The sequence below is a fragment of the Pleurodeles waltl genome, chromosome 8 (assembly GCF_031143425.1).
Source record: "Pleurodeles waltl isolate 20211129_DDA chromosome 8, aPleWal1.hap1.20221129, whole genome shotgun sequence".
Classification (NCBI taxonomy): Eukaryota; Metazoa; Chordata; class Amphibia; order Caudata; family Salamandridae; genus Pleurodeles; species Pleurodeles waltl.
In genome coordinates this window covers 620,875,786-620,895,184 of record NC_090447.1, presented here as the reverse complement: position 1 = coordinate 620,895,184, position 19,399 = coordinate 620,875,786, and positions in this window count along the sequence as shown.

The following is a 19,399-nucleotide window of genomic DNA, read 5'->3' as shown; positions in this document are numbered from 1 at the left end:
ATCATATAGTATTGGTCCCCCACCTTGAGATCTTTAATGAAGTGCCATAATCTTACATCAATAAGTACGAGATCAAGAGTGCTGTTATAAGACCCTCTAAAATACGTGGGTTTGGCAGGGACATCAAATGGAAATTGACCATTCCCTGGACGAAGACCATGGGTTAATATAAGATCTATGACATGGAGGGTCCTGACATTAGATTTCAGCTGCTTTCGCTGAGATGTGTACGGAGGAATATTCCATATCACATCCTCTACCTGTGTAATTTCTGCTAATGCGGAATTAGGTTCCAACGATACATTAAAATCGCCAGCTATGATGATATAGTGGGTCAAACGGTAGTCCATCACGAGAGCATACAAAATCTGAATGGTTTGAGACGTTTTGTTTGGCTGGTCAGGCCTATTATACACATTAACACAGAGTAGCGGTGTGCCTTGCTTTGTCTGAATAGACAAGAGCAATATATCGGGCAATTCCACATTCACTTCTTTAACTTTCCCCACCTCTGATGTTGTTATCCAAGTGATGAGCCCTCCAGCTGCTGTACCAGTAAAGGACTGCCTAGCTACCTTACAAAAACAGTAAAACCTCTGTCTATATATATTTGATAAAGCCCAAGTTTCCTGAAAGAGAAATATACTGAATTTTTCTATATATATCCCCCAGTCAACATCATCTATTTTGTTTCTAATTCCCGCCACGTTCCATGTTAGAAAGTTGGATGTTAATATCTCATGGGCCCTAAAGTTCTTTTGAGAGAGCCCAGAAGAACCCACTCCAACATGACTCTGTGGAAGTTCAGAATTAAATAGGATGGCTCTCATTACAACCCTGGCGGTAAATCCCACTTTCGGCCATGCTGAAGACCGCCAACATACCGTTGCGGCGGCGGAATTCCGCTACAGGTATTACGACTCACAGCTCGGAATCCACCACAATACAGACACCCACACAAGTCCGCCACACCGAAGGTCAGTGATAAACTGGCGATACCAAAACCTCCACAGTTACACCAACAAGAATACGCCCACACTTTCACGACCCATGAATCAACGCGTCGGTCTTTCAACCACGGTAATCCATTGGCGGTACACATCACCGCGCTCAAAATACACACACACTTACGAAACACAACTACATTGGACAATTCGAAATGCACACATCTGATACACACACAAACACCGCACCCACACACCCAATCCAATATGAAGCACACACCCACATCACCCACAAACCCTTACAACCAAAATTTTGAAAGAAGGCCAGAGAGAGAGATTAGCTAACACAGCACCAGCATCCACAGACACACAACACCATCACTTATACAACATCCACGCACCTCAATCAACACACACCAACACATCCCCTCACATATCACAACAGATAGCACCTCACACATCACCCACACCACATCATGGCACCTCAAAGACACCCAGGTTTTCTGAGGAGGAGCTCAGGGTCATGGTGGAGGAAATCATCCGGGTAGAGCCACAGCTATTCGTATCACAGGTGCAGCAGACATCCATTGCAAGGAAGATAGAGCTATGGCGGAGAATCGTCGACAGGGTCAACGCAGTGGGACAGCATCCAAGAACACGGGATGACATCAGAAAGAGGTGGAACGACCTACAGGAGAAGGTACGTTCCATGGTATCCAGACACCAGATTGCTGTACAGAGGTCTGGCGGTGGACCCCCACCTCCTCCCCCACAACTGACAACATGGGAGGAGCAAGTCTTGGCAATACTGCATCCTGAGGGCCTCGCAGGAGTAGAAGGAGGACTGGACTCTGGTAAGTCATATCTTTACAACTATATTCCCCACCCTATCTGCATGCCATCACATACTCCCACCCTCACCCTCACACCCATCACCCCAACACCCCACAGATACCCCACTACCACAACCCACACATCCCAAAACCAAGCCCTGCATGTAACACCAATGCATGGACACCCATCACCAAAGAATGTCCAGTAGAGAGACTCACTCATGCCCCAAAACCACCAATCACACTAGGGCCACGGCAATAATGCAAGCACAGGAGTAGAGGTTAACTCACCCATTGCACAAGATGGCACACACAGATACTAAGATCATGTATTCACACCCCAACAGGATCCCTACCCAACATCACCGGCCGGAGGTCACAGACATATCCAGTCCCTCCACAGAAGAGGCCCACAGTGATGACAGCAGCTCTGCACTCCTGGATCAAGATGACCAGCCCGGCCCTTCTGGGACCTCAGGACAGTCGGTTCCCCTGACACAGTCACAAACCACCACTGAACGTCCCCCCTCAGAAAACACCGCCACAGCACCCACCCAGCAGCCCCATCCCTCTGTCCCCAGGACATGTCAATCAGCAGTGTGTCCACCACTACAGGGAACCCAGGAAAACTTACTAACACAGGATGATCAGGGACCTGGGGGCAGTGGCAGTGGGCACACGGTTCAGGGGACAGAGGCACAGGATAACAGGGAAGCTGGGAGGACTGCTGTGCGGCAGGGGGAGGACAGGCCCAAGGAACCCACTCTCCATGAGACACTCTCCAACATCATGGGAGCTTACCACCATTCCCAGGAGACCATGGGCACAGTACTGGCCATGTTTCAGGAGACCCAGCGGCTGCAGGAGAAACACTACCTGGGGATCAGGGAGGACTTGAAGTCCATCAATACCACCCTGGTCACCATTGCAGGGGTGCTGGCAGACCTTGTTAACACCAGGAGGGACACAGTGGCACACCAATGGACCCCTGACACTAGCCTGGACAATGAACAGCCCTCCACCTCTGCCGGCGCTAGTGGACAGGAGGCACCGCCACAGGAACACCAGGCCACCAGTATCCCACCCCCTGCAGAAGGAGAACCACCCCGCAAATGGTCCCTGAGATCCAGGAACAAGACAGAGAACATTGCCAAGACCCGCCAGGAAATAAGACCCCTCTGAATGTCACCCTTCTGTCCCACTTTGACACCCTGTCCAGCTGAAACTGCCATTGCTCCACTTCCTATGCCCCATTGGACAATGCACCTGTGAAACAAATAGACTAGACTCTGCCGTGGACATTCCTCCACCATCACCCCAGCCCATTTCACAACCCACTCCACTTATTTGCACAGAAATAAACACCCTTAAATCACAAAACAATCTGGAGTCAGTCTGTGCTTTCACAAATGTGTAATTGCAAAACCTCTGGAATATAGCAATGCCAATTTACTTGTTCACATACCAATGTAGCACAGCTGTAGGCCAGCAGTAAACATAGCAGAGGGCACAAAGTGGTGCTCAGATCTGTGAAATGGAAAGGCAAAGTAACAAGTCAGAGTCCAAACACTGAGTGACAATGGCAGACTTTTGCTAGCTCCAACATTAGTATGAGATGTGGGAAGCAGTCACATCTTCTTACCTGTGTCTCACTGGAAGTATTGCATGAGGATGTTGTTTTGGTTGTCTACATCTTTTACAGAACTTGCACAAGAGGGGGGATTCCTGGGAGTTGGCGGATAGCTGACGTCAGGTCTGGCTCCAACTGGGCACACAGTTCCAGGATTGTTGCATGATCAAGTCTGTTAGTGATAATGATGTACCTCTCTTCCATTGTCGATAGGTCCACCAGGTGTCTGTACACCGGAGGATGCCGCCATCTCATCACCTGCCCCAGCATATGTGCCCTATGGAGGAGAACAGTGAGCAGAGGGTCATCCAAAACTTAGGTATCACAATGTGTTATTTGCTAAAACGTTAGAAATTCGCAATGTGCCTTTCTCTGTCCGTATTTCAGGCCTAAATAGGTGTGACACCGTTTTTTTCCCTGCCATGTGGCCCCCTGAAATTTCGGCTGCCTGACCTGTAAAGTGGGACAAGTGGAAATTAGGTAACTGCGCTAGCGTAGTACACCGTCGCGGTAGGCGGTGGAAGAACACAGCGCAATTCAGCATTGGTTAACATTGGGCACTATGGGTCCCAGGAGCCAATGACAATGTACGCTGGCGGTGACGGTACGCATCACCGCAGAAGTGGCCTCCATTTTCTAACTGGTCCCTCACTTGATACCTGACCTTCAACAGGAGAGGACCTACACTGCAAGTGCTGCTGTGACCTGTGTCTGGAAGCGACGATGGCTACAGTGTCTGGTGAAAGGGCCCCTGCCTTCACTTCGGAGGAGTTGGAGAAACTGGTGGATGGGGTCCTTCCCCAGTACACACAACTGTATGGTCCTCCAGCAAACAGGTGAGTACACTGTGAGCATGGTGGATGGCACATGATTGTAAGGAGTGTCGTGGATGGAAGAGGGTGGGGAGGGGAACAGGCCAGCATGTCAGGATTGTGTGTGTATGTATGTCTGGGCCAGGGTGGGAGGTGTTTGGCAATGCGTGAGATAAAATGTACGGGATAGAAACATCCATTCTAACTTCACTTTCCCTCTAGATCAGCTCCCACCAGGAGAAGGGTATTTGGCGTGCCATCGCCAAGGACGTCCGGACCCCGGGGGTCTACCATAGACAGAGCACCCACTGCCATAAAAGATGGGAGGACCTGCGCCGCTGGAGCAAGAAGACGGCGGAGGCCCAGCTGGGGATGGCCTCCCAACGTGGAAGGGGTGCCCATCGCACCATGACCCCCCGATGTACCGGATCCTGGTGGTGGCCTACCCGGACTTGGATGGGCGCTTAAGGGTATCACAGCAACCACAAGGGGGTGAGTACACTCTAATTCAGCTGACTCAGTGCGCTTTACGAGGTGTCTGGGTGGGGAAAGTGGGCTGTGGGTTACCCTAGGCCAGGGAGAACTTGGTATGATAGGCCCCTTGTTAGGCAGGCTCTGTGGCACCCCAACCCCGCTACTGGTAATAGAAATCTACATCTAGTCAGGCTCCTGTGGCCTCCAGGTGTGCAGCAATCGGGCTTAGGCCTTGTCTCCCATGGGCATGTGAATTTGCTAAGAACTGTCAGTGCATGGCTTAGTGCATACGGCTGCTCCCTGTGTGTTGTGTCCGCCAACGGTAGTGGTGTGGCATGCACTGAACATGTGTTTCTTCTGTCTTTCCCCTCCTTTTTGTTTTGTTACTCTGTTCTTGCGTGCATTACCATCATCTGGCGGAGGAGCAGTGGTACCGGAGCAGGAGGGAGCTGCATCCTACTTGGCCCTGGAGGGTGAAGCAACGGAGTCTGAACCCACCAGTGCGACGGAGGGCGAGGGGAGCTCCACGACGGGGACAGGAGCATACAGCAGTGACAGCGACTCCTCTGATGGGAGCTCCCTTGCGGTGGCGGGCACCTCTGTGCCCACCACATCAACAGGTACGGCCGCCACCCCCCCTACCATCACTGCCCTCCCAGCAGCCCCTGTGCGTGTGTCTCGTGCCCGCTCTCCCAGGAGGGTGGGTTTCTCCTTCGCCCCAGGCACCCCAGACCCTGCCCCAGTCAGCCCTGCTGCCCTCAGTGAGGAGACTATTGACTTCCTGAGAACCCTCACTGTTGGGCAATCTACCATTTTGAATGCCATCCAGGGTATTGAGAGGTGTTTGCAACAAACAAATGCATACCTGGAGGGCATTCATTCTGGGCAGGCGGCCCAGCAGAGAGCATTTCAGGCTCTGGCCTCAGCACTGATGGCAGGCATTGTCCCTGTGTCCAGCCTCCCCCCTCCAACTTTCTCCACCCAGACCCAATCCCCTGTACCTCAGCCTATCCCAAGCATACAATCAGACCAGCATGCACACTCATCAACACACAAGAGTGGACATGGCAAACATAAGCACCACACATCCCACAAGCACTCACACAAGCACCATCCCCATGCAGACACAGCAATATCCACTGCCTCCACTGTGTCCCCCTCCTCCATGTCCTCCTCCTCCCTCCCTGTCTCGTCTCCACTCACACCTGCATGCACTACATCCTCAGCCACTACCTCCATCACCAGTACGTCCATCACCACACACCGCTCATGTGCAATCACCACCCCCACTGCCATTCACACTTCCCCAGTGTCCTCTCCCAGGGTGCCTGTGAGCCCTCCTCCCAAAGTACATATACGCAGGCACACACCCACCCAACAGCCATCCACCTCACAACAGCCTCCGGCCCATGCACCTTCACCCAAATTCAGCAAATGGACACCTCCTACAACCACTACCTCTTCCTCCACTCCCGAACCCCCTCCATCTTCCCGTCCCAGTGTGTCTAAAAAACTTTTCCTGGCTAACATTGACCTCTTCCCTACACCTCCCCCCGTCTTTCCCCTAGGGCTAGGCTTTCCGGGTCCCAGCCCAGCACCTCAGCCACTAAATCCCCAGGCACAGTGGTGCCAGCAACTGCGTTGTCATCGAGTGCGCCACCCATCAGGGCTGCCAGTGTGCCACCTAGCGAGGCCAAGGACATTCCGCCACCCTTCAAGGTGAAGAAGGTGCCACAACCCGGAGGGAGAAGCCGCACCTACCAGTCACCAAGGGCTCCTCCAAACCAAAAGGGGACAGTGGCAAGACACCAGTGGCAACATCAAAGGTGGGGAAGGGACACAAGCCGAAGAGCAGGTCAGGACAGGGCACGGTAGCTCTGACTGAGGGACTAGAGTCATTCCTTCTGTCAACCACTACACCAACCTGTACGGTGGCGGACACCGCCACCTTTACCGCTGCCAGCACCGCCACCTGCACCTCCACCAGCACCGCAATCTGCACTGCCACCTGCACCGCCACATGCACGTCTGCAGCCTCAGCAACAGTCCCCAGCATCTTCCCCAGTGGGCAGCCATCCGAGGCTGCAGGAGAGGTCCTGCTGTGTCCCTCAACGGGTGTTAACACATGCACCACCACCAGCACCTCCACCACAGACACCACCGCAAGCACCGCCACCAGCCCCGCGACCTGCTCAGATAGTGCCAACACATCTGACATGGCTACCATCCCCAGTGGGAAGCCGTCCAAGGCTGGAGGAGACTTCCTGGACCCTTGCCAGCTTCCATGAGGCATGACTCACATCACTGTTTGCACCTTCAGGTGGCAGGAGAAGCGGCAGCAGGGTGGGGTATGTCTCTGCCTCCATGGCATATCATGCTACCTGTTCCTATTCAATCTCGTGGATCACACAACCATGTGAGGTAATGGGACCAGCCACACTGCATGTGAAGCACTCTGGGTTCCAAGCCCCCTCCAGAACCAGTGGAGAGATACTGTGGCTTTGCACTCCCAAGGATAAAGCAGTGGGCAAACCACCCTCTGTCAGGACTTGAGAGACTGTGGCTTTGCACTCCCCAGGATTAAGCAGTGGGCAAACCACCCACTGGAAAGACTTGAGAGACTGTGGCTTTGCACTCCCCCAGGATACAGCAATGGGCATGGAGCCCCCTCGTGCAGCAGTGGCGTCGTGCGTTCATCCTGCTGAGGTGAACCCCCTCCCCTTCCCCCTGAGGTGCCTGTTTATTTTCCATTTGATGCCCCTGCAGTGTTCTCTCCGTTTCGAGTCAGGTATCTTGTGTGGGCTTCGCCCATGCATTTTGGGACCACTGGTCCACGAACAATGATTGAAACACTATCCGGACTTGGGTAGTTCGTGTACAATTTTGTATATACTGATTTTAGAAGTTGCACTATCTGATTTTTCTTGATTACACTCATTGCAATAATTTCCTTTTGTTCTTGCATTCTTCCAGGGGGTGTATATGTAACGTTGCTGCATGTATTTGTGTGTATGGTGTTGTGGGTGAGGGTGGGGGTGGCGGTATTGCATGTGTGTGTGTCACTCTCTTTTCCCTCCCCCCTCCCCTGTGTTGTAGGTGCAGTACTCACTGTGGTCGTCGACGGCGTCTGTCCTGCTCCTGATACAGAAGGAGGAAGACCAGCATGGGCAGGATCTGTAACTCGGGCTCCATGGCATCCTGCTTCCTCGGGTGTCGAGAGGTGAGTGGTTTCCCTTCTGTGTACTGTTTCCGCCGTGCTTTTGATAGCATTGGTTCCTCCCCAGAAAAGGTGGCGGATAGGCGTGTTGTAATACAGTGGGCAGCACTTTGTCCTCCGCCTGTCTGTTGGCGGTTACCGCCGCGGTGTTTGTGGCTACCGCCGTGGCGGTCGGAGTGTTAAAGTGACTGTCTATGTTGACGGTTTCCACCATGGTCGTAATTCAATTTTTTTTTCCGCCGGCCTATTACCGCTGCTTTAACACCAACTGCCAGGGTTGTAATGAGGGCCAATGTCTTTAAATGGCAAGACCGAGCTCTTATGAAGGGGAGAATTTAAGTTCTCATCTCTGGTTACCTTTGTACTGATTTTGGAAAAAAGCAAGTCGCTATCTTCATAAAGTGGCAGTCAATCTGTATCTGAAGCAGCACTGCTAAGCCTTGGGCACATGGACTAAGCCTCCCTTCCACACAGACACATTTCTTGGTTTGTGACTCATCTGTTAGGCGCCCTCCCATACGTTTGTGTCTCTGGTTTTGGGACTTTCTTGATAAGCCACCTCCCACCAGATGGAGATATTAGCGCAGGGAAGTGCAGAGTTCCTCGAGACGTTATTCTCAGGACAAGTACTACGAAGACAAATACTTGACCCGCTTTGCATAGGGTGGCGGGCTTCCATAGATAACAATCCTGTTACCAAGCTTGGAGGGGCTAACGTTAACTTAATGAAGTCCCATTTATCTACCTTTTCCTAAAAACGTTTGGCCGAAATTATGTCTGAATAAATAATAGAGCCACATTGTCTAGTCTGTCTTAACCAATGTACAACTTTGTTAATCAGGGATGTGTTATCTTCAAGTGACTTTGGGTGTAAGGGGGGTACCTTACACATATAGAGTGAGTGATTCTCACTTGGACAGATATAAGATGTTTGAGTAACCATGGAGTCCCACATCATTTTTCCATGCAATCGTTGCCCGGGTAGAACTTTAATATGGTCCTTAGTGCACTGTAGGCCATAAGGCTTGACCGAAGGGACTCCTAAATCATGCACTGTCCAAGGAAAAGCTCTGGAGGCAGGTGCATTTACGCAAGTTCCTGTTTGCAAGGATGCGGTGAGGTATATAGCCTGTGCAGGTTCATCACAGAGGTGGAATGTTCTCTTAGTTCTGCCTCTGCCTGATGTCACACATTACATCTTATAGAATGTGGAGTGTTCATCTGGGTTTGAGGAGAGCAGAGAGGAGAGCAGTTGTGTTGCGTTGTAGTGGATGGGATGCTCCAATAAAGGACCTACAATACTTATTTGGAAATACGCTCTTCCTTTCTACACTGGCGACGAGGAGGCTTTGGAGCACCTTAACACTATTTTGGACTGTTTCTTTCAACCTTTCTTTATTCCTAAGGAGGTTGTGCTGTGCTGGTCGGATCGTGTCTCAACTTATACTTTGGATCAGTCTTCTGCTCTCTGGACATCATACTTTCTTTTAAGGTATTTTGTTTTTTTTTTCTCCCGATTATCATCTCGGTTTGATAAATTTATCATCAGGCTCTCTTGGCCAACTGTTTGGTTTGGTTGTTTTCTTTTTTTTGGCTCGCGCTACTCTCGCGCTGCAGCCGTTTTTTCTAACGTGCTCAGAGGGTGTGAGTACCTTTACCTAACCAGCGCGATCTTACTTCTACACTCGCTCTCAGGAGAGCGCGAGTGCTGCTCACGGCTGGGCGCTTTACTCACGCTCCAGCCGACTTGAACACTCGCGCTCAGGAGGGCGCGAGTGCAACTCAAGGCTGGAGGCTTTGCTTGCGCTCCAGCTGATTTTAACACTTGCGCTCAGGAGAGCGCGAGTGCTGCTCACGGCTGGGCGCTTTGCTCACGCTCCAGCCGACTTGAACACTCGCACTCAGGAGGGCGCGAGTGCAATTTAAGGCTGGAGGCTTTGATTGCGCTCCAGCCGATGTTAACACTTGCGCTCAGAAGAGCGCGTTTCTGTTGCATATACACTCGCGCTCAGGAGAGCGCGAGTGCTTTAAGGATCTAAATCCAAGCAATAAATTGTGCTTACCAAGAAAGATCCAGGCGCAGCCTTGATTCTACTTGCTCTGTGATTTTCAAGCTGGAAAAAAAAAAAAACACAGAAAAAGGCATATTTCCTGCAGAAAAAGATCTGATGGACACAATATTATAAACAACATTGATTGGTCTACAAGCGATCTGTGTTTTGTGAACTTACTTAACAGTGTTTTTTTCTAAAGTATTTTTTTAAAATGTATTCATATTGAAATACAGAACTTTAATCCAGTTTTACTCTTACTAATGAAGCATTGGTAACCTAACAATATGCAGAGTATTACACCACCTCCTTTCTTTTTAACAACACCTGGTGAACCACTGATAAAATGGTCCAAGTGGAAGAAAACATTTCTTCATTATGCCAGAGTTTGTGGAACGAATTTAACAAATGAAAGGAAAACAGCACTCCTTCTGCACTGTCTTGGTTGTGAGGGTCAGGAAATATTCGAAAGTCTTCCTGATCCGGGTGAAGAGGCTACGGACCTCAGTGAATTTGAGCTGTGTCTAAAGAAACTCGATTTGCATTACTTGCCTAAAGTCAGTACAATCTTAGAACGTTATCATTTTGGGATGAGAGAGCAGAGAGCGGGCGAAAGCATTGAGGAGTACATCACAGCTCTTAGGAAACTCGCTTCTACATGCAAATTCGGTATCACGATTGAAGAAAGAATTTGAGATCAGTTCATGTTGAGATGTGCGAGTGACAAGATTAGGCAAGATTTATGGAGCAAAAATTATCCTACGTTGCAAGAAGTGATTGTTCTAGCCAAGAGCGTGGAACACACCATGGCTTGTGTGAAGGAACTAGAAAAGCAAAAGAAAATTGAAGTGAACAAAATTATCACAAAAGGGGAATCTCGCAGTACTAAAAGCAACAACGCAGAGCGAGAAGAAGACAGGATTGACCAAATATAGAGAACTGTTATAAGAATGCTAGGTGTTTTCGTTGTGGGAACATAGGACATTTTGCAACTTACAAAAAATGTCCAGCCTTGAATTCAACCTGTAAGTTATGCAACAAGAAAGGGCATTTCGGTAAATGTTGCAAGTCACAAAAGGGTCAAGCAACAGTGAGAACAGTTGAAGATTGCATTCTGTCAGTTCTTTGAGTACAGAAAGGAAGAAACATCCTAAAGATACTGTAACCATTCTTGGTGTATCGAGCGGTATGTTGTTTGACTCAGGAGCATGGTTAACATTAATCTCAAACAAAGTTTTTGATGAAAGTCTAAGTCATAAAGTAAAGCTGAAAGATCCTGATCTTGTTCCTGGTGGCTATGGAGGTCAAGTCAGTGATCTGCGAGGATATTTTGAGGCGGAAATTACTTACAAATCGAACACTATTTATGGGAAGGTTTGCGTTCCTGTTAAAGGAGATAGTGTTCTAAGTTGGCCTCATCAGGAAGGTTTGAGGGTCATTCTTGATCCAAACTCCCCTTCTCCGGTTATGATCAAAGAAGACTATGCTAAAACTTTACATCGCATATGTGAGGTAGAGACGATGAAACAAGAGTCTTTACCTGAATTTGTTGATGAGTTCAAAGAAGTTTTCAATGGGAAATTAGGCTGTTTGAAGAAATATACCCATCAGATAAGATTAAGAAAAGGCTCGGTACCTGTGGCAGCTAAGGTGCGTCCAGTTCCTATCTCCCTAAAAGATGATGTGGAGAGAGAGATTAGAAGGTTATGCGAAGAGGGCATCATTGAGTCAGTGGAATCATCGGAACGGATTTCACCCATTGTTGTAGCAAGGAAACAGTCTGGAGAACTGAGGCTGTGTGTGGACTTGAGGAACCTCAATAGATGTGTTGTCAGTGACCAGTTTCCTTTGCTTAACATCACAGAAATGGTTACAATGTTATCCGGTTCCAAATACTTCACTAAATTTGATTTGACCTCAGCGTATCATCAGATTGAACTACATCCTGATTCACGTGATTACACCACCTTCATTACTCCGTTTGGTACTTTTAGATTCATTAGGATGCCTTTTGGGTTGGTTTCAGCAGCTGCTGTGTTTCAAAGACTTATGTACAAACTGTTTGGTTCTGAACCTGGTGTCAAGTGCTTCCAGGATGATATTTTAATACATGGAAGCACCATGGAGGAACATGATTTGAGAGTCAGAAGAGTTCTAACCATCCTCAGAGACCATGGGTTAACTCTTAAGTTGAAGAAATGTTTTTTTAGGAAAACTGAAGTGGAATATCTAGGCCATAAGATCACAGCAGGAGGGTTGCGTCCAAAGGAAGAACTAGTAGAAAACATTTTGCACCTACGTGTTCCAGGAAAAAAAAGAAGAGTTGTTGTCTTTCCTAGGAATGATTGAATTTCATGCAAAATTCTTACCTGATCTAGCTTCTAAACAGTGTGCATGCGTCAGCTTTTTTAAAAAAATGCTGAATTCGTATGGGACGAGGAGTGTCTGAAAGAGTTTGAGAACATCAAAGCAGAATTATCTTCCATTGGGTCTTTGGAATCCTTTGATCCAGAGAAAAAATGCGTGATTATGACTGATGCGAGTGAGAGAGGATTGGGAGCTATGCTATTACAAGAAATGGACAATCATGATCGTAAACCAATAGTGTTTTGTTCTAGGACGTTGCGAGGACCAGAATTCAACTACTCCACGATAGAAAAGGAGGCTTTATGTGTGTATTGGGCTATTAATAAGTTCAGAAATTTTGTGTGGGGTAGAGAGTTTGAGATTTTTACGGATCACAAACCGTTAGTGGAGGTATTTATGAAGAAGGGCCTGAATTTGATTTCTGGAAGAGTTAGTAAGTGGGTTATCAGTTTACAAGATTACAACTATACTGTTCATTATGTTCCAGGTTCCTACAATAGAGTTGCGGATTGTCTATCCAGATTAAGCTCAGAAGTAGAAGAGTCTACTGATAAGAAGGGATTAAAGGACATATCCGTGTGCAGTGTAACTGGCAGTATAGTAGAACAAGATGAGTGGATAAAGGCTGTAGTAGAAGACAAGGTCATACAGCAGGTGTGTGAGAAAATCAGATTTGGATGGAGTAATGACGCTAAGCAGGACAAGGATTTGTGTGGTTACTGGAAAATGAGAGATGAATTATCAGTGGAAGATGGTTTTCTGTTACGGGGTTTGAGACTGGTGGTTCCAGTAGAGTTGAGAGAAAAAATTATAAGACTTGGGCATGAAGGGCACCAAGGTATGAGCAGGACTAAGGCAAGGATTCACCTGGATTACTGGTGGCTGGGTATGGATTTGATGGTGCAGAGAGTAGTAAGGGAGTGTGCAGATTGTTGCAACAGCGACAAGGTTTACAAGACGAGGGTTCCTCCTATGTGTATAAGAGACATGCCACAAAAACCATGGGAAGTAGTAGCAGTTGACATTGTTGGACTGGTGCATGGTAGCGGTGGCTCCAACTATTTAATAGTATTGATTGATCAGTTTTCCAGATGGGCAGAAATTGGAATTTGTGGCACTACGGAGACAAAAAGGATAATTGAGTTTTTCAAGGATATTTTTGGGCATGAAGGTTTGCCCAACCCGATAGTTACGGATAATGGTCCACAGTTTGTTTCAAGGGAGATGAAGGATTTTCTTGGAAAATTTGGTATCAAACACAAGAGGTGTTAACCACATTATCCTGAAGGGAATGGGACAGTGGAGAGGTTCAACAGGTGTGTGAAGGAATGTATACAACTGGAAATTGCGTCTAATAGGAGCTGGAGAGATGGTCCGAAGAGATTTCTTTATGCTTACAGGGTAACTCCGCACACCACTGCGGGTAAGGTTCCTTTTGATCTTTTCAGAGGCCGAAAGGCTAACACTTCGCTTGCACCTGCGTGGGTGTGTTGGAGGAAAAACAGTAAGGAACAAGAGAGTGTTATAAATGTGGAGAATGAGTATGAGAGAGTAAGTGTACAGAAGAGGAAGATGTACTATGATAACAAGAAAGGCATGCATGATTTTGATGTAAAGATTGGTGATAAAATTTTAGTTAAGAAACCGACTTTATGTAAAGACAGAAGTAAATTTCTTGGACCCTTTGAAGTTGTTATGCTTTTTAGGAATGCTGTGAAGATTAAGGATGGAAGAGTGTGGAATCTTAATAGAGTTGTTAAGTCTATTGGTAGATGTTAAAGATGTTAGTAGTTTCTATTATAGTGAACTCTTTATTTTTTATTTTTTATTTTTATCTCTTTTAAAATCTTTGTATATAGTTTCCTTGGGGCTTCTTTGTGAAGAGGAAGGTGTGTGGTATATAGCCTGTGCAGGTTCAGCACAGGGGTGGAATGTTCTCTTAGTTCTGCCTCTGCCTGATGTCACACATTACATCTTATAGACTGTGGAGTGTTCATCTGGGTTTGAGGAGAGCAGAGAGGAGAGCAGTTGTGTTGCGTTGTAGTGGATGGGATGCTCCAATAAAGGACCTACAATACTTATTTGGAAATACGCTCTTCCTTTCTACATGCGGGAATACTGGGAGTAGGAAATTCCTCTTTTTGTGCGGGTACAGTGTCCCCCATTGAACTAGTTGCACGCAAAATGTTTAATATTTCCGTTAGTGCTTGCTTAAGTTCCCTCACCTCTCCTTGTAAACCCAATATGAGGGAGACCATCTCTGCCTGAGAGGGAACCATAGGGGGTAGATGTTCTGGGGATCGGGGATTTTAATAAAGGTCTCCTTGCTCCCGTATTTGAACCTGCAGGTTCAATGGCAGGAAGCGATTTGAGCAAGGGACACTGTGCACAATCACATCGTCCAGCAAGGGGTCATCTGAAGACCGATGTACCAATGTACCAATCAATCAATCAATCAGTGTATATGTAGAGCGCACTACCCACCTGTAAGGGTCTCAAGGTGCTGGGGGGGGAGGTGCTGCTACTGCTCGAATAGCCAGGTCTTGAGGCGCTTCCTGAAAGTCAGCAGGTCTTCGGTCTATCATAGGGGCAAAGGAAGGGTGTTCCAGGTCTTGGCAGCAAGGTGGATGAAGGATCTGCCTCCGGTAGTCGCTCTTCGGATACGGGGGATGGTGCCGAGAGCGAGGTCAGCTGAGCGGAGTTGGCGGGACGGGGTGTAGAAGGTGAGTCGTCTGTTGAGGTAGGCTGGATTGGTGTTGTGGAGATCCTTGTGTGCGTGGGTGAGGATCTTGAAAGTTATCCTTTTGTTGACAGGGAGCCAGTGTAGGTCTCTTAGATGGGGAATGATGTGGTTGTGGGGGGGCATTGAAGATCAGGCGTGCGGAGGCGTTTTGTATGTGTTGTAGTCATTTGAGGAGTTTGGCCGGGGCTCCTGCAAAGAGGGCATTTCCGTAGTCAAGTTTGCTGCTGACGAGGGGTTGGGTGACTGTTCTTCTTGTATCTGTGGGGATCCATCTGTGGATCTTGCTGAGCATGCGGAGGGTGTTGAAGCAGGATGAGGAGATGGCACTGATTTGCTTGGTCATGGAGTGTGTTGAGTCAAGGATGACGCCCAGGTTGCGTGCGTGGTCGGTGGGTGTCGGGGCTGCTCCCAGAGCGGTCGGCCATCAGGAGTCATCTCAGGCTGAGAGGTTGGCGCCGAAGATGAGGACCTCCGTCTTATCTGAGTTCAACTTCAGTTTGCTGTACCTCATCCATTCGGCGATAGCCTTCATTCCTTTGTGGAGGTTGGATTTGGCAGTGAGGGGATCCTTGGTGAGGGAGGGATCAGTTGGGTGTCATCGGCGTAGGAGATGATGTTGAGGTTGTGTAGCCAGGCGACGTGGATGATGGGGCCATGTAGACGTTGAATAGTGTAGGGCTGAGGGACGATCCTTGGGGGATGCCGCAGGTGATCTTGGAGGCTTTGGATCGTGAAGGGGGGAGGCGGACGCTCTGGGTTCCGCTGGAGAGGAAGGAGGTGGTCTACTCCAGAGCTTTGTCCCGGATCCCTGCGTTGTTGAGGCGTGTGCGTAGGATGCGGTGGCAGACGGTGTCGAAGGCGGCCGAGAGGTCCAGGAGGATGTGGGTCACGGTTTAGCCATTGTCAAGCAGGGCCCTGATGTCGTCGGTGGCGGCGATGAGGGTGGTTTCGGTACTGTGGTTGCTGCAGAACCCTGGCTGGGATGGGTCCAGGATGTTGTTTTCTTCGAGGTAGTGGGTCAGTTGTCTGTTGACGATCTTCTCGTTGACCTTGGCCGGGAATGGGAGCAAGGAGATCGGACGGAAATTCTTGAGGTCTCCCGGGTCCGCCATGGGTTTCTTGAGTAGGGGTTTGATCTCCGCATGCTTCCAGATCTCGGGGTACGTCGCAGTCTCGAAGGACTTTGCGGAGGTGGGGTGCAATGGTGGGGCTTGCTTTGTTAAAGATGTGGTACGGGCATGGGTCTGACGGAGATCCAGAGTGGATAGTGCTCTTGGCTTTGATTGTCACGTCTTCATTCACGTTGGCCCAGACGAGCAGGGGGTCATATTCGAAGGTGGATGGAGAGTCTGAGGAGTCGGTGGTTTGTGGGGTGGTCTGGCTGTTGAAGCTGTCATGGATATCTGTGATCTTGTGGTGGAAGAAGGCCGCAAGTGAGTTCACAGGTCTTGTGATGGTGGGATGTTGTTTGTGCTGGAGCTGGGGTTGGAGAGTCCCTTCAAGATGTTGAAGAGCTCCTTGCTGTTGTGTGCGTTGTTGTCCAGGCGGTCTTTGAAGGAGGTTTCCTTGGCAGATCTGATGAGGTGATGGTGATTGCGGATGGCGTTCTTGAAGGCAGCATGGTTGTCCGGTGTCTGTTCGTGGAGCCACTTTCTCTCCAGTTTTCAGCAGGTTTGCTTGGAGGCTCGAAGGTCCGAGGTGAACCAGCTGACTCTCTTGTTGGCACCTCTGTTGGAAGGTTTATTGAGCGGGGCGAGAGTGTTGGCACAGTTGTCGATCCAGCACCAGAGGTTGCAGGCTGCGAGGTTGGGATTGGTGGGTTCGTGGGTGGTTTTCGGGCAAGGCTGGTGTTCAGCTGGTCTTGGCTGACTTTGCTCCAGTTGCGGCGGGGATCTGTTGGGTGTGGTGGTGCGTTTCTGGAAGGTGAAGTGGATGCCAGTGGTGGTCAGTCCATGGCAGTTCGGTGGTGTGGCTGAAGGTGACATGGGGGCTAGCGGAGAAGACGGGGTCCAGCATGTGGCCGGCGGAGTGTGTTGGAGCAGTGACGAGTTGTCTGAGTCTGGGGGTTGTCGAGATTGTCGATTAGGGTGGTGGAGTTGGGGTTGTTGTTATTCTCCAGGTGAAAGTTCAGGTTGCCGAGGAGGATGTAGTCAGCGGATGCTAGGGCGTGCCTGCTGACGAGGTCGGCGATGGAGTCACAGAACTGAGGCCGTGGTCCGGGGCGTCTATAGATGAGAGTTCTTCTGAGGGTGGTGTTGGGGTTGGTGTGGATCTTGAAGTGCAGGTGTTCGGCGGTGCTGAGGGTGCCGTTGGTACAGGTCGTGACCTTGATGGTGTTCTTGTGGACGATGGCGATTCCGACTCCCTTGGTGCGATCCCTGCGGGTGATCTTGTAGCCACCCGGAATGGCTATGGCATAGTCTGAGGCCGAGGAGGCGTTCATCTAGGTCTACGTCAGGAAGGCGACATCCGGGGTGGAGGTGTCGAGCAGGTCCCAGAGTTCTACGGCGTGTTTGCGTGCGGAGCAGGTGTTTAGTAGGATGCATCAGAGGTAGTTGCGGTCTGGCTCGGCTGGGGGTTTGGCGATTTGGAGGCTGGTGAAGCTGCAGTTCCAGCAGGTGAAGGGTCCATGGGTCTGGTTAGGGAAGGCCAGGAAGGAGGCGTGTGCTCATCCGGTGTTGAGTGTGAGGAAGGTGCTGGCAGTGTAATGGCATTGGTTGCTGTGGCAGTCTTGGGGACCAGGGGTCCTGGCGCTGGGCGCGGTCCGGACGCGGACGGGTGCAGACTGGCTTGCCTTGCGCCAGCGGCGTAGCCGTGCAGCGGCTGCCATAGAAGGGGAGGTGGGAGGGAGGGGCAGCTGGGAGGTGGGAGAGGGGCAGCGAATGGGCGAGCGGGGGGCGGGGCTGCAGGGACGCAGAGGCGGGAAGAGGTAAACGAAGTAGAGGGAGGGGGCTGGGCCGCAGGGACGCAGCAGTGGGAAGAGGTAAACAAAGTAGAGGGAGGGGGTGGGGCCGCAGGGAGGCAGCGGTGGCGAAAATCAGGACAAAGAGGGAGAAATAAAAAATAAAAACCTGGAGCAGCGGCAAAACCGGCACGCGGTGCAGGGGAGCGACCTGCCTCAAAGCAGGGTCAAGGGTCGCTCCCCTGTACCGTGCCCCGTCCCATAGATTCTATATTAAGACCATCAGATTGAGATATGGGAACGAACGGGGGGTTTTCATTTGAGGGGACATTCGCTCTGGAGGGATTTGTAGTCAAAAAGGAGTCAAAGGTACCAGATTTCAGCCCTTTCCGTGGAAGCTTCTGTTTTTTATTCAATATAGATTTGACCTCCTGTATCAGGGTATCAATTTCATTAGATACACAGTTAGAGAAGGTATATGAAGATTGTTGGAGCTTTTGAAGTCTAGGCTGAACTGAGCCCACTACAGGGCTTCCTTTTTCTTTACGCTTCCCCATTCCAGAACAATGTTGCCTTGCACAAGCTCCAATAATAGACGAAAGACCCCCAACGTTCCTACCTTAAAGCCAAGGGGGATGGCCCAGCCAAGCCTCTCACGGTCTCAGACTGGCGTGGACGGGCCCGCCCTTGAACCGGGCTTTTCCCGGGTGCGTCCCGCGTTGCGGGACGCTGTACCATGCTAAAAGCGCTTGTCGGATGGCTCCACCCCCACCAGTTGCACGGGGCACTTGGGACAGGGAGTCCCCAGCTGCTCTCTGTCAAGATGACTACAATGTAGTAGTATGTCATATTGAGATACACAACTTATGTTTTGCATTATATTGTAGAGTTTAACTTAGCCAAAGTCGTGACCTAGTTTTGCTAGGCCTCATGCAGAAGCTGAATATTAACGGTCAATGTAGAAACGCTGATGTGCTGAACTGACCGTGAACTGCTTATTGTTTAATAAAACCTGCTCAGCTAGAAACCTTGTGCATGAACCGACGGACAGGAGATGATGGAATCAGAATTGTATCAAGGACTATGTAAAGCATTCTAAGTGTACTTTCCTAGGACTCAAACAATAGAGAAACTGACTGGAGAAGAAGATGCAACATTTTCGATACCCGACGAGCAGGATGATGAGGACATCGTAAAGTGAACCAATCAAATACATGGGAACTGTATAATGCTAGAACTCATAGATTTGAATTATAAGGATCATTGGGTAAAATAAAACAGTGTGATTATTTGACCAATCAGGAATTGGGGGATAGTCTGGGTGACTTTGATATAATGTTGTGACAAAGGGAGAAAACTACAGATGGAGACAGATGTTAGATGGAGATGTTAGGTGCAGATGTCCGGAGAGAGACTACGAGATTCG